We start from the raw sequence: 21,769 nt of genomic DNA, 5'->3' as shown, positions 1-21,769 counted from the left end.
TGTGTGTGTGTGTGTGTGTGTGTGTGTGTGTGTTGGGGGGTGGGGGACAGAAGACCGGTTTCTTTTGACCAGAGAAGGAGTGCAGAAGATGGGGACTGGACCCTCTAAAAGGCCTGCAGTGGTTGCCCCTGCCCAGGTCCCGCCGGTGGGGCTGTGGACTGCCGGGTGGGAGAAACAGGCGCAGTGACTGCAAACTGGGCCACCCGGGGCTAGAAGGGCCATGGCCTGCTCGCGGGCCCCCAGGAGAGCCCGTCCGCGCTTTGAGGTCCGGAAGGCTCCGGGACCCGAGGGGCCCGAGCGCGCAGGAGGGCTGGGCGCGTGGTGCGCGCAGGCGGCTCGGAACCCGCACGGCGCGGGCCGCCGGCTCTAAAAGGCTGCTGCCTGAATGTGCCCGGCGCTACCTGCAGCCGGAGCGATTTTATGGGGAAGATTCCCCCTCGGTTTAGTTGCTCAGAGAGTGCCCCGAGCAGGTCCCGCTGTGGACGCGCGGGGGTGTCCGGCAGCGCCGCTGCTGTTCGCCCTGCGGCTGCAGGCGCAGTTTCTCCGGGCGCAGACTTGGAAGCACGGACTTGGAGCGCAGCAGCGGGCCGGCCCTCTTGGCCTCCTTCTCCGAGGGGAGCCGTGGAGCCCAGAGCTTCGCCTCCCAAGCCCCCTCCTCACTCCCGCAGCGTGGGTTCTGGCTGAAGCCCCAGCGCGGACCTGCAACGCCTGCACGGCTGCTGGAGGGGGTCTGGAGGAGTGATCGCCGGCCGCGCGAGGTCGGGTTTGCGAGTTTTTCCGGACTGAGGGAGCCCCTCGGCTCCTGCCGCGGTGTCTGAGACGCGGCCTGAAGGGGGCAGTGATTTCCTGTGCAGTGCGCTCTGTTGGCGCCTTCAACACCGCGCCAAGCCGGGCCGCGCGCCGGGCTTGACCCCGTCTTCCCGGAGCTCCCCGGGAGCTTTTGCTCCGGCCCAGGTGCCTCTCCTCCCACCCTTCGGAGGGGAGGTCCGCGCTGCCCGTGCAGCCCGGGCTCCGCTTCCTTCTCTGCCTGACCCTTTTTTTGTGTGTCTCCTGAGAAAGAGCAGAAATCTGGATAGCATCTTTATTCCCCGCCTCCCCCTTCACTGATGAACCAGTCTGCTCTGCGCTGTAAATAAAAGGTGAAGGAACGGGTGGCAGTTGGTGGCGGTGCGCACAGGCTGCTGGAAGCTGAGAGCCTTCCTACCCCCCCTCCCCCCGGGAGGATGCAAGCTGGGGGGCTGAGCAGAGCTAACCCGGGTGTGGAATTATTTCTGAATGACATTCTCATCGCCCTCATCTTTGCGCGAACATTTCAAGTTTTCCGGGGGACTTGTCTGGCACGCAGGAATGCACAGCGCCCCTCAGTTCTGACCTAGGCTTGTCCCCTTGGCGCTGGTTCCCCGTTGCCTCCATACATACTCTTTGGGAAGGGACAGGAAAGAGCCCGTTCTTTGGAGACAGAAACATTTGTAGCCAGGGCAGCCCCGCTTGCATCATCACCAAATGTCAGCTGCACAAGGTTTTCATCACCAGTTTATTCCCTTCAGAAAGCTTCCCTGAAAGAGATTTCACATGAGATTGTTTGTGGCAATGCAGGGATGGGTGCTTGGCTTCACGGTGTGGGTTGAAGCTTTTACATGTATTTTTTCAAGTGTGTCTCGTTGACTTTCTGAGTGAGAGGGCCCAAAGGCGAGAGGATAAGGCTCCCAGCTGGAAGGAATCAGCTGAAAGCAGCGTGGGAAGGAGGGCACGGGGCAATCGCAGGCTCACGCAAACAGAGAAGCATCTCCAGCTGTGCGAGGGGCACAGAGCACAGGCTTTGGGGTGGGTCGGACCTGGATTCTAGTCAGACGCCAGTTCCCTTCCCCTTGGGTGACCTTGAGTGGGGTCATTGGATCTGTCTCAGCCTAGATTCTTGCATCTGGAAAAGTGGGGTTGTCGCATGTGCTCGGTCAGCTGGTGATGTGACGCTCTGGGGGATAAGGGCCGTGAGCTGGCAGCCCGGCAGCCAGGGCTCCCTCCGACATGCTGGAAGCACCCACGAAATGTTTCCTGCCTCCCTGCCTTCGTTTTCCTCTGGCGTGGTCCACAAGTAAGACATTGCAGTGTTAGGTGTGATGAAATAGTCATGGCTAAACACAGAGGCTGCTTATTTTGTTTTTCTCACTTCTGAAGTCTCGTGAAGGGTCAGTGAAGTTATCAAGAAAAAAATAATTCTGACTTATGAGCAAGTACGTATGTTACTTCTTGCCGTAGGCTGTCATATCTGGGAGAACGTGCAGGTGGTATAATACTTCATTTTTTTCAAGTGGCCCATGTCCATAGGAGAGGTGCTTTCTTGCTGAGCCGAAGTAAAGGAGTGCTCCGTTTGTGGGTCATGGCCGCAAAATCCACAGTGATCTGAAGGGTCGTTGGGGCCTGTGTTAGAGTGTCTGGGGCCTGTTATAATCAGACGGGTCTTTGCAGAGTGTGTGTACTCCCTAATCCCTTCCCCAGCCCTGTCACTAGACTTGAACACAAGACTGACATGGTGAGTGGATTTTGGCTGGCTTTGCTGCCTTTTGCTGCCACTCAATGACCAGAGGCTGTGAACAGCCAGGAGGGACCTGGGTCCCCTTAGTCTTCAAAGAGATGGAAATTTACCAAGTAATGGGTTAATCTAATCACTGGGAGAGCCTCTCTCAATAAAAGACCCTCCTGCCTGAATTTCTTTAGGTTGACCCTCTTACTGTAATTACAATAACAATAGACTGTTCAAAGCCCCATTCAGTGCCTTGTGTTCCTAAAAATGAAACATCCTACCCAAGCTTCTGCGAGTGAAGACCTCTTTTCCCTGCTGTAGATAAAATCCGTATCCCAAAGTAGAGCTGAGTATATATAAAACACCAGTGAGACAACTGAACATACAAATTTTAAAAAAGCATCAGAAACCATATAGAAGCATGGACGTTACTACACCAAGAACCTGGGTTATTGCAGTTTTGTGTATTACATTTTAGCTCTGAGCTTCCTGGCAGTCAAGGTAAAAAGGTGAAAATGGTGGGTTACATTACTTACATGTTTGATTAAAAGATTCTGAAGGACGACGTCTTTTTAAAAAAGTTTCGCAGGAGATTCAGAATGTTGTTCACATGTCGTTTCTCATTCTTCAGTTACTAGATTAATAAAATTAAATAATAACCAAGGGATGAGTTAAGAAATAGTGTTTTCTACTTTGATTAAAGGAATGTTCATTTAGAAAAAAGGAAAATTAGAAGCCTGAAGAAAAATAATAATGGCTCGTAATCCACCTGTACAAAGACAATTACACCTAACAATTACCAGTATTTCATTCTAGTTGCTAGTTTTTACTATTTTAGGTACTTGGGATCTCACTCTTTGTGCCCTTTTATATTTTGTTTCATTAATTTAACGTTGTATTGGGGGTACTTCCCCATGTCCTCAATTGCAAAGATGATTTCTAGTGGCTGCATACTATTCTATCCTACTATCCTATACTGTTTATGGTGTACCATAAATATTAAGTCATTCCCCTATTGTCGGATGTATATGTTTTCCCACTTTTTACTAGTTTAAATTATTATGTGATAAACTTAGGGAAAGTTCAGGGGGCCAAGGGAGCACATTCTAGGTGTGCACCTGTTAGGTTAGGAAGGTTAGCCTGCTGCAGGGATCCAGCTTGGAAAATCCAGGGGCAGCCTAGCGGTAGGGGAGTGTGTCCTTCCCTGGAGCAGCTGTGCTAAATATCTGTTCTCTCATTAACGGTGGGTGCTTTAGAAAGAGCCCAGGCAACTGGTGGAGGGAGGCTGAGTTTTTCAAGAATGTATGAGTCCAGGTCAGCAGGCACTAATTGAGCACCTACTACAGTCACTAGTGCTGCAGAAGGGAACAAAACCCAGTCTTGGGCTCGAGGAGGAGCTGGTGCGTAGGGGAGAACAGGGCTCTAGTGCACAGTGGCCATTTTCAAGGTTAGCTAGAAAGGGACTGTGGGGATGACTGCACAGTTCTATGAACATCCCAAAACTGTAAACTCATATACTTCAAAAGAATGAACGTTATGATGTATGAATGTATTTCAATACAGCTGTTCTTAGAAATAAAAAGGTAGAAAATGAGCCCTTTCAAATCATACTACCTCTTCTCTGTGGTTCCAGCCCCACTACCCAGCATGGTACCTGGCCCTGAGGAGCTGTATTGCTTAGGACTCCTTGAAAGTGATATAAACACCACTTTAACTGGTTCATGTGACTGAAAAGTCCTGGAGTAGGCTGTCTTCAGGCATGGCTGAATCCAGGGACTGAAATGCAATCTTAAAAAATGTCTCTCTCTCTCTTTCTCTCCATCTCTTGGCTCTGGTTTTCTCTGTTTGGCTTCACTCTCAGGCAGGCCCTACCCATGTGGTGGCACAGATGGCCCCTACCAGCTACAAATTTACACACTTCCAGTTTAGAAACTCCAGTAAGAAGAGTGTTCCTTTCCCAAATGTTTCAGCCAAAGTCCCAAACTCAGCTCTCATTGGCTTGAATAGGGTCATGTGTCCATCCCCGAGCCAATCCCATGACCCTGATGGTCTGGGACATCAGCCAGCTTTTCGTGGAGGGAGAGGGCAGGGAGGTCAGCCCTGCCCAACCGCATGAGCAGGGAGTGAAGGAAGGTGATTCCTCGAAGGATGTCCAAGGCTGTTGAAGGTGTAGATGCCAGGGGTATCTGATTGTAGATGTCCACAAAGACAGGCACTGGGAAATGCTACGTTCAAGAAAGAGACCAGGCATGCTAAGGGCTTTGAGAGAAAGGGAAGATCATATCTAGGTCAAGAGAGGCCTCCTGGAGAAGTGGAAATCAAGATGGGCCGGAAAGGGCCAATGTCATGTTGACATAGAGAAGCAGGGACTCAGGGAAGGGGGGGTTGGATCCCAGGAAAGAGCCCCAAGATCAAAGAAGGGAGGGAGAAACAGTGTGAGGTGTTTGGGGAGCATTGACTTGTTATGCCTTCCCCCAAGTGTAGGGACTGTGGAGGGGTAGGGAGCCTGTTGCTGGGTGTGGAAGGCCTCGAATCACATGTTGAGAAAGTTGGACTTTATTCTGGAACTAGGAGGAGCCGTGTGTAGGTGGTGGTTTTGAACATGGATGTAATATGATCAGGGCCTGGTGGGAAGGCAGAGCCTAGATGGTAGACAGATGAGCTGGAGACTGAGAAGCCAGGAAGCTTCTCCAGTGGTTGAAGGGTGAGATGCTGAACTTGAACCGAGGTGGACAGGCAGTGAGAGGGTGTGGAGGAGAACAGGCAGCACTGAGACCTGCCGGGGCGAGAGGGACAACAGGGAGGGACCCATGGGTAGGAGTTCTGGCAGGCAGGAGTCACTAAGTCCAGGCACTGCGCTGCAGGGGCACGAGGAGGGAGCAGCCCAGCAGGGGTGAGGCTAGGCACAGAATGGCAGACTTCCTTTCAGACCCTTCAGCTCTGCAGGGACCTCATACCTGTTGGATGAGCTCTTCGATACCTCAGGAGCCCTGGGTTTGTATCTCTGTTGGGTACCACTTCCCTGCTTGGTGACCCGGGGCCAGGCACTTTGCCTCCCTTTTGTCATCTATAAAATGGGGCTCACAGATGCGACCACCCTGGTAAGGTAGTCAGGTCACTGCTTGGTACCCTGCGAGTACCCAGTAAATACCCGCTTCTTGGTTGTCACCATTGCCATCATTCCTGTGCCGTATGGGGACAATTATGCTGACCTCACAGGGCCGCCAGGAAGAATGGGTATTTTGGATGTGGAACCTCACGACATGATGTAACGTAAGGCAGCGTTATCTGTCGTGCCGTGTGCCGTCGCCGCGCTGCCGAGTGGGGAGCTGGAGGAAGGGGGCTTGAGCAGCCCATCTTCCCCTCTGTCGTGTATCCAGGCATGTATGTACTCTTTCTCCCCGCGCCAAGCTCTAGCTCCGTGAGGGCAGGTCATCAGTGAGCGTCTGCTGAACGGCACTGTGAGTGAGTAAATTCCAATCTCCTTTCTGAATTAGCCTCCCACCGAATGAAGAGTTTGGCCCAATCATCTCTACCCCGCCATGAGCAAGGGACTCAGGTGACCCCATCTATCAGGATTAAGTGGACTGTCAGGCTGTAGCTGCCTCCTGCCTATTCCCACCCAGAGCAACGCCATGCTCCTCCCATGGGAGGGCAGTGCCCTTGGCCATGCCAGCCCCCAACCAATTCCCCAGACCCGGCCAGCCACCCATGGTGGGCGGTGGGTGGAACGCCCATGCTAGGGCCTGTTTGGCCCTTGGTATTGGGCGAAAAGTTCAACTTGTTAAGTTTATCTTTGACAAGGGCTTCTTCCTATGTTTGGCCTACCCTCCCCCAGGCACAGAGTACCATCAGCTTCCTCACGCGGAGATCAGCGGGGAAGTAAGCAAGCTGGAAGGGCAGGACAGCCGTGAAAATAGAGGTGCTGAACAGATACGTGTGGGACACACGTCTTTTGTCAGTCAGGGTGAACTAGGTCCTGCTGCTTTAACAAACAAAACTTGAAATCTCTGTTGCCTACATAATACAATTTCTCTGTCGCTTACCCAAATTCCAGAGTGTGTTAGAAATGCTCCTGAGGGGCTCGCCTCCAAGTGGGAACACAAGGAGCCGGGCAGATTTGGGGCGTGACTCTCCCATCTTGTGACTTCAAGGAGATGGGGGTAGGGAGGGATTCGTGGGGAAGGCATCCTGGATTTTTAACCATCTTTACTTGGAAGTGACACAGGCATTGTTTCTACTCTTATTCCGTTGACCAGAAATAGTCACCGGTCAAGCCAGCTTCAAGGGAGGGTAGGCAGTGTCAAGGAGCAGGTGGGTGCCGTGCAGACTTGTCGTTCTGGGTCCTTCAGGAAGTAGACGCCAAGACGGATTTAGAAGCAGAAGAGCTCTTGGAGGGGGCGGGGTGGGGATGCCTGTGGAAGACAGAAGAGGAGGTGGGGAGACGCTTGGCCCATGACACCAGGCTGATAGTGGGAACGGAGCGCGAAGGAGAGATGGGTAGGAAGAGGCTCAGCAAGTCTGGGCCTGTCAGTGGGCTGCTCTGGGGCAAAGTCTGCCCATAGAGGGCTCCCACATTGGACCGAGTCCCTGCCCAGCTTGGTCACCGACCGCAGGCTGCCTGGAGATTGTGTCCTTAGTGGAGTTAAATATGGTGACAGAGTTGAAGCTGCAGCAAAAGCCATCAGCTGTAGGTTCTGCCTGCAGAGGAGATCCGACCGGCCCACCTACACAGCTGTGCAGGCACTACCCGCTTCTGCCTCAGTGCCCTAGGGCAGCACACTCTAGTTGATAGAACTTTCTGCAGGTCCTGCCACACAGCTATGGATGCGACGTGAACCTCTCCCTCAAGGAGCTCACGGTCTAAGTAGCTGGTCACAACAGACAGAAACCATTGCACGTAGCATGAGCCAAACTGTGGTAGTGGATCGGAGGAAGATGCTGGGGAAGGCGACCCCCTTCTGGAGGCCGTTTGGCCATTCCCTATGTGAATGTAAGTGGTTCCTTGTCGCTAACCTTTTGGTTATTTAATTTGATTGTAGGAAGGTCAGAAAATTAAATGGTGTAGTTCACCCCATGAGCATCTCTATTCATCTGCTCCTTTATTTTATTCTTATTCTCTCTGCTTATGTAACAAGGTACAGAGCGGCTTGTGAGATGCTTTTCTCTCTGTACCTTTCGAGGAAAAAGCAGGTGTACCAGGCTGGAGCCGTGGGGGTGTGAGCCCCATGTGAGGTTGGCGGTCTGGGTCCTGGTGCTCGGTTAGCTGTTGAGATGGTGGGGAAGTTCTTGCTCTCTCTGTGAATTGTAGCATGGCTGGAGGGGCTCTGCTCCCTTGTAGGCATGGTGAGAGCAGGTGCTGGGTGTGCCTGGCTCCCTTGTGGCCCCTTGAGGCACTGGCTCAGGGCCAGGCACAGAGCAGGAGCTCAATAAGTATTTATTGAACAAACAAATACATCTAAAAGCTTAGGACGCAGCTCTCTAGTTCTAAGAGGATTAATGGGCATAGTTTTCACAAATCGAGGAGCTGTTCCATATGCCAAGCCACGTGAGCTTCCTGCTTGCTTTTTGTTTGTCTGCATTCTTGTTATTTGGTACTTTGGGGGTCCCTGTAACTGTGGAGTGCAAAGGTTACTTGCTGGATGTTCCAATAGAAGATTCTCCTCTCCCCTGACAAATGTACACGGCATCTTCCAAGGTACATGAAAACTTAGGAAATAAATACTTTGCAGCATCTGAGAACTCTTATGGTTTTAGGTGGTTTATTGGAACAGTCCTCTAAACCAGCAGGTGGTGGGTGTAGGAATCAGGTTGTGATATCCTATTCCCACCTCTAGGGAATGTGAGCCCCAGCAGAGGCTGGACTGGGCTCTGGTCCTAGTAGAAATTGCAGGAACGGAGCCAAGTCATCAGCCTCAGTGAGCCAGGTGGTCCAGTGACAGATCTGGGGATAGTGAATGAAGAGGTCTCCTGGGATCCTCTGGAGAGCAGCACTTGTTCCACGCTCCCTGCTCCCGGGCTGGAAGCTTCTGCTCTTTATCCTTCCATGGTCAAGACTGACTCAGGAAGGGGCTAACCTCAGCCTCAGGGTGACCGTCTCCCTGATCTGGTTTTGGTCGGGACCCCAAATCAGGTAACCCAGTTTATTAGAATCATGTGCAAAATAAGAGTAAAACAGTTAGGAGCTGAGCTTTGGGGTCTGAGAATTCTTGCTCGAGTAAAGGGCATGAACCTTGTGGCACCTTTTGGGGCCGATGGGGGACTCCTTTGGCAGTTTTCCTACTTTTCTGGTCTTTCTGAACAGTGCGCATCGCTGGAAGGGTGAAGTGTCATTGTCATCTAGAAAATTAGTGGTAGATCCAGAGTACGGAGTAAATGGATTCATCTGTCTTCATCAGTGCCCACGTTCCCCAGCTGCTGGCTAAAGTGGACCCCTGTCCTGCCGCTTGGCAAGGACATCATCAGTCACCATTCAGATAAAATCTAGCCAAAGAAAGACTTCGAGGAGTGATGCATTATTGCTGCTCTCGTGGCGCGGGGTCAGGAGGTGGCACAGAGAAAATGATATTTTCACACTCTGCTTATGATCCACTCGACTTTGTTCAGAGGGAACTGATTCTGAAAGCAACAGTCATCCTTATAATAATCACTCTATTATCCAAATCACTTTGTTTCTAGAACTGCCCGTTCACTGAAGCTTTTCTGAGAATGCCCAGAATTCTTTCAGGGATTTAACCAGCAGGCGGAGACCTGGAAGCCCACCCTGTGGCATGCGATCAGAGCCCATGCACTGGCTCCCACCGAAGCTGGTGTAGACTGCCTTGACCTTGACAGGAGAGAGGGCTCCCTTGTCACTTCATACAGTGTCTTCTGGGGGTCCGACTGACCCCTCTGAGCTCTTTGCTGGACTCTGTGAGCTCTAGAAACACTGGAAAGCCCTTGGAGAGCTTCTGATCTTGTTACAAAAGAAGGAAAAGGGAATGGAAGCGTTTAGTTGCAAGGGTGCAGGGGAAGAAGAGGGTATAGCAGCAGCAAGAACTCACCTGTATCCTGGGCTCAGCATACATCCGTCCCTGCATCAGTCTCTTTGTAGGGTTCGCTGAGGGGATCCTCTCCACATCCTGTTGGGGCAGGTGCCATGAGCGCGCTCGGGTTGCAGGTGAGGCTTGGCTGGGTCATGGGACATGATGGCCAACCAAGCGGTGAGCTGGCATTTCAATGCAGATGGTCTGACCTTGATGCCCAAAAGTTGAGCACCAAGGGAGCGGCATCCTCCCGCAGTTTCTTACCTTCCTCCCGTAGAGGCAAGTGGCACATGTTGCTGGTGGCTGATGCTTTTCTTATTTTATTTTGTGAACTTCACACAACCCCTCATCTCCCTCCAGCTCTGCCCCGCCCTCTCCCTTTCCCCTGTTCCACACAGCCAGCCCTGTGCTCTCTCCTCACTTTGAACGCGTCTGTCTGCACACCTGGCTCCCACAGATCCACTCTTTGCTCGCCTTGCACCTGCGGAGCTTGTCACCTCCTGCGGTGTTTACTGGGGGTGTCAGTGTTTGTGTCTATGTGTGTCTCTCCTGGATTACCTCGACGGCAGCGGTGCTGCCTTTTTTGTACCTGAGGCTTGGTGCAGGGCCTGGGCTGGGTGTGGGGCATGTGGAGATGAACCACGGCCGCTGTGCTCTCAAAGGCACGCAGCAAGGCTGCCTGGCATTGTCACCTTGCAGCATGAGAAGGGTGAGGTGACAGGCCAGGGGTAGGGGCTCTTCCCCAGGTGCAGAGGACAGTTAGGACCACTGACCCAGCACTCTGACCAGGTGGCCTCGCTGCCTGACACCTTCCAGAGACTCCCCTTGTTTTGGGAATAGGAACAAAACCTCTCTTGGTGGCCCTGGAGGCCCCAAGGGTCTGCCCGGCCCACTCCCCAGCCTCAGTGCTGCCTGCTCTCCCTTCCTACTCTGGACTAGACACACGGGGTCCTCTCAGTTTCTCAGGTGAGTGTGCTCCCTCCCCCTGCTCTGCACAGGGCCTTTGCACAAGCTGTTCCATGGTCTGAAACACTTTCGCCACCTCTGTTCATCTCTTAGACACCAGCTCAAGTGGGATTTGTCTATCCTCCCTGATTGGGAAGAATCCTTTGCCCCATTTTCTCTGAGAATCATAAAACTTTCCACTCTAGGGCTTACCACAAATGCAGTTTTATGTTTGCTGGACTCTTTGATCCCTCTTGGTCTTCCGTGTTCCCGTGGGGGGCCGCGAACTCCATAAGTGCAGGAACAGCTCTGTTTGGGCTCCCAGTAGTGCCCAGCCCAGTTCCTGGTACGTAACCGGTGCTTGGCAGATATCTGTGGGATGAATGGGTGAGAGCTGACAGGCTCCCGGGGCCGATCTGCATGTTGACAATGTCTTGCTGTGTGATGTCCAGTGCCTGTGGGGAAAAGACCGTGACATTTGGAATCTGGCGATGTGCGCCCACGTGCTGCCCCCACACCTTGGGCTATGCTCTGTGGGATGGGAACGCCGCTGTCTCAGGGGGCTCTTTTGGAGGTTGGCCTAGAACGTTCGTGTAAAGCACTGAGCACATGGGACACATTGAGTAGGCGCCCACTAAATTTCACTGTCACTTATTATAATGTAAGTGAACGTGTAAAATGCTGTATAGTCACGTTCAGTGGGAGCGTCTGTATGAGGCCAAGCAAAAAAGCGTGTGGTCTGTGTGTGAGCCTCACTGGATGGGTTTTCGATATGGCTCTTTCCGACGCCAACCCTGGGATGACTTGATACCCACTGGGAGCTCAGGGGTGAACTTCCCTGGCCTGTTGTCTCTGGCGATGCCCTCAGAGCTCTGTGTCATCACTGCTGGCTATTGTCCCTCACTTCACCTGTCTGCACGCTGGGCCAGCCCACGAGGACAGGCATGTCATTTATCTGGTCCCTGCCATGTCCCAGTGCCCAGCAAAGAGCCTGAAGGTGCTTGGTAATATCTGGGAGGGAATGAAGGCCTTTGTGTCCAAGCACCTCGCAAGGCCTCTGGCACATTGTAAGTGTTTAGCAAATGTTTCTTGCATGAGTGGTGCTAAACGCAATGTAAAATATAACAATTTTGGATAAAATCACAACTGTGCCCTAAATGGAGCAGAGGGAGAAGACGTTATCAGGCATCTGTGAGGAATGGATAGTTTCAGTTGAATACTGTGTTTGACGGCTGGAGAGAAATGTCGTGGTGTTCGCTTGTGATGAGACACATTTCCTTTTAGGCTCAGGACAAATCTGTTAGCTTAGAGGGCAGGGCAGTGTGGTAGGAAGAGCTCTGCGTGCCCCGTGGATGACCATCTCTCATACTCAGTGCTGGAGGACCATGAGCTAGTCATTCAACTTTTCTACGCCTTAGTGTTACCATCTGTAAAATGGGAATGATAATGGTGGTTCCCCCACCCCCACTCCCGACCCCGCCCCGGTTCTCCATGGGGTTATTATAGAGATGCGGGGAGGGGGAGAGAAGGAGCAGAGAGAGGGGAAGAGAAATAGATTAATGTGAAAGTGTTTACAAAAGCTGTAAAGAGTTACAAATAAAAGATACGCCTGAAACTAAGCACAAAGAGTAATTAATTCTGGGTTGTTCGTCTCAGGGCCTTTGGCTGTTTCCAATAACATCTTAATAAAAGACACCGAGATGTTGTTCACACGGGTGATTCATTCAACTTCCTAATAAAGAAGGAAGGCACAGTATTAGATTAGAACAGTGTGAGAGCGGAGAGGCCGGGGGCTGAGGTTTTCTGACCCTAGCTGGCACTCTTACAGAAGCATCTAGAACAAGATGTAGGGAACGCGTCTTCCTCTCAAGCATCGGACGCCTTTGGTCATCAGAAGTCCAGCCATCCATCTTCGGCACATGTCAGACCCAGGACCACCCACAGCCAAACTATCTCACAAGGGTCCCTGGGCAGAAATTTGGGGCCATGAGAGTGAGTGAGGGCTGTCTGCTGTGAGAAGTGATAGGGGTTCGGGCCAGCACTGGGCTGGGTGCTTTCACACGTGCACCCACGAAGGCAAGGGGTCGTAGAAAGAGCTTGGTCTTTTAGCCAGAAAAGCCAGGTCCACCCCTAATCCCTGCTGGGTGACCTATAGTGGCTGCTTTTCTTGGGCCTCCCTTCTCTGACGTGTACCATGGAGGTTTGGGAGTGGATAACCAGCATTGTGTGTGGGGACTAGATAAAACTATGTGGACCGGCTGCCCAGTGGGTGTTCTACAGATGCCACAGGGTGGAGTGCCTGGTGGGGATGTGATGCGCTTCTGTCCTGGTGTATGGTCAGGGCAGAAAGTCGTAAGACTGGCTTCTGAGAGCAACTCTGGTTCTGGTTCCTGAGGTGAGGCCCTCTGTTGTGTTTTTATTTTTTAAAAGATTTTATTTATTTTTGGGATAGAGAATGAGAACAAGCAGAGGAGAGAGGCAGAGGGCGAGGGGGAAGCAGGTTCTCCACTGAGCAGGAAGCCTGATGTGGGGCTTGATCCCAGGACCCTGAGACCATGACCTGAGCCGAAGGCAGACACTTAATGACTGAGACATCCAGGCGCCCTCTGTTGTGTTTTAGTTTGAGTCCCCTGGACGGCCCTGTCACTGAACACTTAGAAAGCCAAGGGCTTACAGTTGGGGGAGGCAGGGACATGGATGTCCCTGGAAGAAGGGCTGGCTCTGTATTCAGATAACATTCTAGAAGCCCCTCCTTTACTGTTAGGAAGCTTCAGGGTTGCTGGGGTCAGGAGTCCCACTGTCTGAAGAACACAGAGGCCCTTGGAAGAGCAGTGAGACTGACTCCCTCTGTCCAAGCTTAACATCTGCAGAGCCTCTTCTGAGCAGGGCTGGAGCCCTGAGCAGGGTCAGCTTCGGGGGAGGGCAAAATAAGCTCCCAGAGGAAGTTTGCTTGGAGAGGCAGGTGGGGTAGGGATCCAAGGACAGTCTGGAGGTGGGAGCTGATGCTGGAATGCCTCCTCCCCCTGCCCGTGGGGACTGTGGCTGCACGTGTGCATGCAAACTGAAGGTGCTCGGTGTCGAGAATGAGAACGGTAGTCCTCAGTTTCCATCTTGGAGCCGGGCACTTCCCTGTCCTGGGGTTGACCTCCTGGTGGGGGGGGGGTCCAGCCCTGGTTTCAGTGGAGACCCCGACCTCTGCGGCGGCCATGGCAGCAGCAGGGACCCAGAGGGGCCTGTCTCAGGGGCTGGGCTCAGGGCACCTTGAGGGATATAACATAGGCTACCCCAGGATCTGGGGGGCACTGGGCCAGGTGTCGCTGGGAAGATGCCTGTCCCTGTCATCTTGGAACATTCAAAGACACGTGACCTTGTTTGTGCTCCAGTCTGGTAAAGGGAGAAGTGCAGTTGGTTTCTAATGTAGTTCTTCTAATAACCTTATTCAGTAGGTATTCTTTCAACAATTAAACGAGAATGGTGAGTTTTGTGCAGTGCCAGAGTTTACTCTTGCTTCCGAATGCATCATCAGGATAACAACCTGGTAAGAGAGGAATTCTGTTAGCTCCACTTAGAGATGGGGAAACTGAGGCTCAGAATGATAAGCCCATGGGAGGCAGTAAGTGGGCACTTACTGATTGTAAGTACTCTACTTGGCACCACCTGTAGCCCCTCTCCCTCCACTCTCTCCAGATGGAAGGGTCTTTCGTCCTGCATTCTTGACTGGGTTTGCTGGGATCCAGCCAGAAGCCGGGGGAGTCCTCCATCCTTGGAGGAGGACCCCAAGGGTCAAGCCCTGGAGAGGGAGGAACCCTTTTAGATGGTGAGGCGTGCGTAGAGATGCTCTCGGCTTCACAGATGATGAAATGCTTCTCATGTCATCCTCCTAAGCATCTCAGGGAGGACTGCCAGATGTGACTGCCTATAGGAGGAAGGCAGGTGCTCCGAGTGGCTGGAAGCTGGGACCAGGATCTGTACTGCTGACCACTGTCCGCTGGCCACACGGGAGAGGTGATCTCATGCCAGACATGGCACTCCGTTCAGGATCGAGCACAGAGGTCCTGCCTTGTGCCAGGCTGTGAGCATCTGGGCAGGATGTGACATGACCTCTGCCCTTAGAGGGCTCACAGGACAGTGTAGACAACTCCCACGCAAGCAGGTGACCCTAGTGGAGTGCTTATGAGCAAACACCGGCTCTGGAGCAGGACCGCCTGGCCTCCGCTTACTAGTTGTGTTGATTTGGGGCAAACGTCAGTTCCCACCCTCCAGTGTTCTTGTCTGTACAAAGGAGGTGACAATAGTACCTACTTCACAAGACAGTTATAAAAACTAACTCACTTAAGGTTTGCCAAAGACTTTAGCCCTGGCCGATGCATAGGAAGTACCATACCGTGTGTGTCAAATAACTGATAGGAGGCTGATTTGTACATACTCCTTGGGGAGACACAAGGAAGGGCCATGGGCACGTGACAAGGAGGAGATGAACTCTCACTCGTACAGCCTACAACCTGGGAGGGCTTGGCAGAGCAGCTGACCTTGAAGCTGGCCTTGAAGGACATAGGTGGAAGATATGAAAGAACCCTGTGCGGGGGAGGGAGGGGAACTTTGAAAGGATGATGCTGAGCCGTTCAGAGGCAGCAGGCAGCTAGGTGGCCAGCCACAAGAGACACTGGCGGGGAGGGAGCTGGAAGACCTGGAAATGCAAGCACCGTTGGGCCAGCCGTGTCTAAAAGCATATTTTAAAAATCAATCCATGCTCGCCAGAGCCTCCTGCAGGGTCCTGGCTTCTGACTCTTGCTGTCAGCAGAGGCTTCCTGTTGGCTAAAACAAAAGGACACACGGCCCTGTCACGTGGGAGCTGGGCAAGGTCATCTCCAGGGGCATCACAAAGACAAGGGCAGAGGGGAAAGAAGGGGGATCAGGCAGATTTGGAGTTAAATCTTGGCCTCGTCACTTCCTGCCGTGTGGCCCTGGGCAGACCCCTAACCCACTGAGGCCGTTTTTCCACCTGCACCATCGGGATGTGAGACCCGCTCTGTGGGTGGCTGGAAGGCAAGGACGAGAGGAAGTGTCCTCAAAGGCCCAGCTGGGGCTGTGCACACCGCAGATGCCTGAGAATGCTGAATGGGAACAGGACCCAGCCTCATTTGACACCACTTAGATTCAGAAGTCTGCTGTGAGACCAATCTAATTTTAACAATCGAAAAATGACTCAGGGCCTGAAGAGGGCCCAGGAGTGATTTCAAAGCTTACTCCAAGTTGGGTCTGTAGGTGGACCTCATAGATGCACTCAGCTTTCCGTTTCCCTTAATGGCTTTCTTGATGAAGGGAAGCAGAGAGGAGCCGTGATCCATGCTGGAATCACTGTCCTAGAAGGCTAGCAGCCAGAAGCTCGGTCGGCTGGCTTGGCCGCGCCATCAGAGGGCAGGGGATGGGCGCTCATGGCTCCGGGCTGTCTGTCCGGATAACAGGGGACCTGTGTGGCCAGAGGTGTATCCTTTGGACCGGGGTTGTGCTGCACACCATGCTGCTGCTGGGGGCCCTGTTTCTGCTCCACTGTGCCTGGATGTCGGGCAAGGATTAGGGGCTCCCTCCACCCTCCCAGCAGGAGGCTCTGGGTTTGGAGATGGGAAACTTCCCGGGGCGCCTTTCCTTTTGAGACCTGCCGAGTTCCAGCCCCTTTCCAGCCCGCCACAGATCACTTCTCTGACTGGTGAAGGGCTGCTCCTAAAACCCATTTGGATGGAAAGAGCTTCGGAACAGAGCAACACCGTGCTTTCTCACAGCCACTGATAAAGAAGTCGATGTCGGAAGACTCAATTGGATTTTGACCAAAATGACTCCATTCTGGGTGTTTGGAGAATGGGAGCCGGAACGGCTGAAGGGAAGAGAAGAGTGTGTTCAGAATTCAGGATGTTGGAAGGCTGGACCCCCGGGGTCTTTCTAAGGGAACCAGGGCCTCTGAGCCTCGGTTTCGTTATCTGTAAAATGGAGAGGGCACCTTCTCTGACTACCCTCCCAGGGTGATTTTATGCTTCAATCAGATAATAGCGCTGGAAAGCCCTTGAGAGAAGCCAAGAGAGGAATATCTAGGATTGTTAAGTGTTTCTGTGAGAGAGCCCTACAGTGTCAGTTGTCTGAACTCATGAGGAAGGAAATCATGAAAGTTATCAAAAAAGCAGCGTTGTGAAAATAATGGGGACTAAAGTAGGTCTCATTTAGGTTTGGGGGAAGAAATAGGGCAGTGGATGTAAAGACTGAAGTGTCTATTCCTGTTTTTGAGTCAGGATTTGCTTTTCAGGGCAGAAAGCAGGCAGTTGGATTCTTTCATCCTGTGTAAGTTAGAAGTTGGGATGTCAAGAGATTTAGAACCCACCAGAGCGAGCCAATAATATATCCTAAAAACATTCCGGATGTGTATAAGAAGCCAGTTTACGAACTTTCAGATCTTCGTGCGGTGTAAATAATCATAATTGGCGTAATAGTGTTAGGAAGAACACAACATAGCCAAAGGCGCCCGCCGTTGTGAGTTGGGGAAAAGCTAGGTTAGGAGACGTCTGGAATAGAGAATATTTCAGAAGACAGCCCTAGTCTCTGCCCTGGCTGCCATGATTTGCTTTCGCCAGGGCAGCTCTTCTTGTTTGGAGCTGTACAAGATCCCTCCGGAACCTGGGATGTGGGAATCCTGGCTTATTGCTGAGGCACCCTGGGAGCAGGCATGAACCTGGCTGAGTGAAGCCGTCCCTTCAGTGAGGCATCACTGACGTCCACAGGGGAGCATTCTATGGGTTTAGCCTCTGTTCTAAGCACTTGATGTGGTAAATCTTCTTCTTCTCATCAAGGCCCGAAGAGATAAGCATTCTCATTGCTCCCATTTTTCAGATGAGAAGACTGAGGTACAGAGATCTGGGAGCCTGGCAAATGTGAACTCTGTGGAGGCCTTTGACAAAATCTCTTGTAACTTTTCAACTAGGGAGAGGACACGGTCCATTTAGGTGCATCTGTTAGTTGTTTGGATCTCAAACCCAGAAGGGAATAAACTGCAAGTAGCCTGGGGTGGTTGTCCTCAGGACTTGGATCTTTGCCTTTAATATCACATATGTATTCTTCCTTTAAAAGAAAGACATATATTAATTCTTCTTTTTTTTTTTAAGATTTTATTTATTTATTTGACAGACATCACAAGTAGGCAGAGAGGCAGGCAGAGAGAGAGGAGGGAGCAAGCTACCCACTGAGCAGAGAGCCAGATGCGGGACTCGATCCCAGGACCCTGAGACTATGACCTGAGCCACAGCAGAGGCTTTAACCCACTGAGCCACCCAGGCGCCCCCATACATTAATTCTTTAGTCAGTGATTTGAATACGACTGTAGAAGTCATACTGCACATAAATATACGCTATATACTATATATATATATACAACTTAAATATTAATTCTCTGATCAGTGATTTGAATAAAGTCATAGAAGTCCTACTGCTCAAATCTTGCTGAGGATATCAAGCTAGCTAGAAGGACTAGCCAAAAAATATATTTTCGCTTAGTACATTCACCTTCCAGGATTCCAAGATTTCTTTTCCAGGGTTCACTGTGTCAGCTGGCACTTGGGTTCAGAAAGCCAGGGACAGGACAAAGTTGATGAGGCATAAAGGCAGTAGGTATGCAGAGATGAATGACCGTGACTCATTATGCATCCTGGGAGCATGTGGGGTCTGCAGCTCAGCAAACGTGTGTAAATTGGGCCACCCAGGTGGGCTGGAGTCCCTGGGTCCTCTTAGGATGGCACCTCTTTTGGGGACTGTGCTGGGAAAGTCGATGCCAGAATGACCATTGAGCACAGACTAACGCAAAGCTTTTGTTGTTAACCTTGGCTTCATTTCAGGGTGCACCCCCCCCCCCAGCGCCCACCAAAAGATGCTTATTAAAAGATGCCAGTGGGTCTATGGGATGGTGCCCTCAGACTGGTCATGGGGAAAATCCAGTCCTCCTGAGGCCAGCAGCCTGCAGACAGGAGGGAGCTGGTGGGCAAACACACAGATGAGACCCCACGGAGGAGCCAGGACTGGAACGGCCATCCTGTCCTGCAGAAGAGTTTGTTCTGCCTTGGATCAGGCAGGCTGGGGAGGGGGTGGTGAGGTGGCCACTGGCCTTGAGGAAAGCACAGAATTTCCTCCTGAAGCCAGGGAATTCAGGTCGAGGCTACCGCACAGTGCACAGATTGCTAAGGAGAGAGAGAAGCTTTGGGCTGGGGCATGGTCTCTCTCTACCACAGACGCTGTTCTCACTCTGGAGTAACAGTTTTCAAAAACACAGAGCATTGCAAACTATACTGGGTTTTGATCTTTTGGGATAGGTATGCTATCTTGGAATCACAAGCCCCCTTTTCCAGAATGAGGACAAATGTACCGAGGAATAAATAGAGACCATTGAGTACTGCGGGCAATTTCTGTTTGGGACTTCTGTCAATATCACGCTAATGGAGTCCATCTCTGCGGCTGGACCTTTCCCAGCTGGGAAGGGAAATGCATACTGACAAGCTCATTTGCATCTTTTGAAAAGCCACCCTAACAACCAACTTTCATATTCGGAGAGTTTGCATAAAAAACCCCGAGATAACTGGTAGTGTTTTTATCTTATTATAGAAGTAATTTATATGTATTGAAGAAAATTTGTAAAATGAAAATAAAAAGAAGAAAATTAAAATCACTATCACCCTACTCTCTAACATAATCTCTGTTGATATTGTGGCATCATCATCACACTTTTAAAAAGCAAAATTCAGATTATCTGCTGCTGGTTACCTGCTTTTTCCCTTTAACCATATATCATGAAGGGTGTTTCAAAATCTGGACCAAGTTAGAGCCTCTACTCCCTATTTTATTTATTTATTTATTTTATTTTATTTTATTTTTTTTTTAAGATTTTATTTATTTGACAGATAGAGATCACAAGCAGGCAGAGAGGCAGGCAGAGAGAGAGAGGAGGAAGCAGGCTCCCCGCCGAGCAGAGAGCTCGATGTGGGGCTCGATCCCAGAATCCTGGGATCATGACCTGAGCTGAAGGCAGCGGCTTTAACCCACTGAGCCACCCAGGCGCCCCTCTACTCCCTATTTTAAATGACTTCCCAGTATACCACGAGGACACAGGTTATCTGGGTAATCTTCTCTTATGGAACCTGTGAGTTGTGTCTGCTGCCCATGCAGCCTTGAAACAAAATGTGCATGCTTCTTCACAATTCTAGTTCCTTAGACTCTAGCATTGGCTGAATCAAAGGGGATACAAAACTCTCTCTGCCATTTCTGCAAAACTTACTCTGGACCAGAGTCAGGTGCTTCTATATGCATCATCTTGGTTAGTCTTCATAACATAGGTAGGAACTATTAATATCCTTCTTTCAAGAGACAAGATCTGAGGCCATAGAGACTTGTCCAAGACCTAAGGGGTAGGACCTAGAGGACATCATCGCCCACTTGGCTGCCTGCAGGCCCTGCTATTGCTAAGCCAACCTCAGACAACAACGGATGGGGTGGGGGTGTTTTCTTGGAGCACACAACTGGGAGATATTATTAACTGAAACATAAAAACAAAAGCTCTGCCAATTGGGCAATGGAATAAGCTTTTATTTTGTCACTTCTTTGTTTATCGGAAAGGTTGAATGTATTTCAGTGTTGAATGGGGCCTCTGATTTAGTGAATTGATTTGTCCTATCACTTGCTTATTTTCATTAATAGCATAACTCCTTCTTACTGATTTGTGAAATTGATTTTTACATTTTTATATGTTAAAGTAATATAATTTTAAATATATATTAATATGTATTAATAATACATGTATTTTTCTTTTGCTTACAATAATGGTTTAATTTTTTAATAGTTCACCTTTTAATACATTTAGAATAGATTTTTTTATAAAGTGAACAAGCAATGATATTTCCAAACGGGCAAGCCAGTGTCCCGGTGTTATTTGTTGATAATGTATTTCTCTGCTTACTGGATAGGACACCTTATATGTAGCTGGTCTGTCTCTGAATTTTCTGCTCTGTTTCATAGGTATGTCTGACACTTTCTGGGTTAGTGCCCCACTACTTAAATTACCTTAGCCTTATGTCACACTGCAGTATCCAATAAGTCAAGTCCTCTCCTTAACAATAAAAGTATTTCTCAGGGCGCGCCTGGGTGGTGGCTCAGTTGATTAAGCATCCGACTCTTGATTTGGACTCAGGTCATGATCTCAGGGTTGTTCGATCGAACCCCGGTTGGGATTTTCTCTATCCCTCTCCCTCGGCCCCTCTCACTTACTCTCTGTCTCTCAAACAAACAAAGAAACCAAACCCAAACAATAACAATACTTCTGTTTTTCAAGGATGTTCTTAACTATCCTCACCTGTTGATCCTTATGTTAGAAACTTCAAGTCAATTTGTTAAATGCTAAATACAATACTAATACAGATGATATTCTGATTGGAATTTGTTGAACTTAGGAATTTGGGAAGAATCAAAACTTTTATAATAATATGACTCATCCAGCTCAGGAACCCCGAGGGGACATCTTTGTTTTCACTCTTACCTCTTTTATAGCCCTCTGGAACAATTGGTAATTATTTATCCAACATACATTTCTTGAGCAGCTGCAGATATTGGGGTCCTTTTCATGTAAATCTTTCTTGTTTCACGAGAGTGAGCTCTGCGTTTTATGTCTTTGTTCCTATTGTGAGTGACATCCTTTTACTTTATAGTGGTTCTTCTTTGTCATTGTGTTTTCTGACTTGCTGGTAGGTAGAAAGTAACTATTACTTTTATAACCAGCCCCCTGACTGTGTTCTCAGTGTTCCTAACAGTTTCCCACGGGCTTGCTTGGTTTTCCAGGTAGCCTGTCGTGTTATTAGTAAGCAATACTTATGTTAGCCTCTTTCATGCCAGTGTTTTTTTTTTTTTTTTTTAGATATTTATTTATTTATTTGACAGACAGATCATAAGTAGGCAGAGAGGCAGGCAGAGAGAGGTGGGGAATGGGGAAGCAGGCTCCCTGCTGAGCAGAGAGCCTGACGAGAGGCTCTATCCCTGGACCTTGAGATCATGACCTGAGCCGAAGGCAGAGGCTTAACCCACTGAGCCACCCAGGTGCCCCATGCCAGTGTTTTCACTTGGCTTTCTTGTCCATGGATTTGAACTGTCGTCAACTCTGAGCACAGAACTGGGTAGACGTTATGTGTGTAGGCAGTGACTGCTGGGCATGCGTGTGACCGACGTTTTCGCATCCGGGGAGTACCCTCTTTCTCATTTACTA

General features: G+C 50.4%; 1 protein-coding gene across 1 annotated transcript in view; it reads left to right on the top strand.

Annotated features, from left to right (window-relative positions):
* Positions 1–21,769, top strand: part of GABBR2 (gamma-aminobutyric acid type B receptor subunit 2) — a 337,637-nt gene that overhangs the window by 640 nt on the left and 315,228 nt on the right. The window lies entirely within an intron of this gene.

This window comes from Mustela nivalis (assembly GCF_964662115.1).
Source record: "Mustela nivalis genome assembly, chromosome: 13".
Taxonomy (NCBI): domain Eukaryota; kingdom Metazoa; phylum Chordata; class Mammalia; order Carnivora; family Mustelidae; genus Mustela; species Mustela nivalis.
The sequence above is the reverse complement of the archived record's forward strand: the minus strand, read 5'-3'. Positions and strand labels throughout refer to the sequence as shown.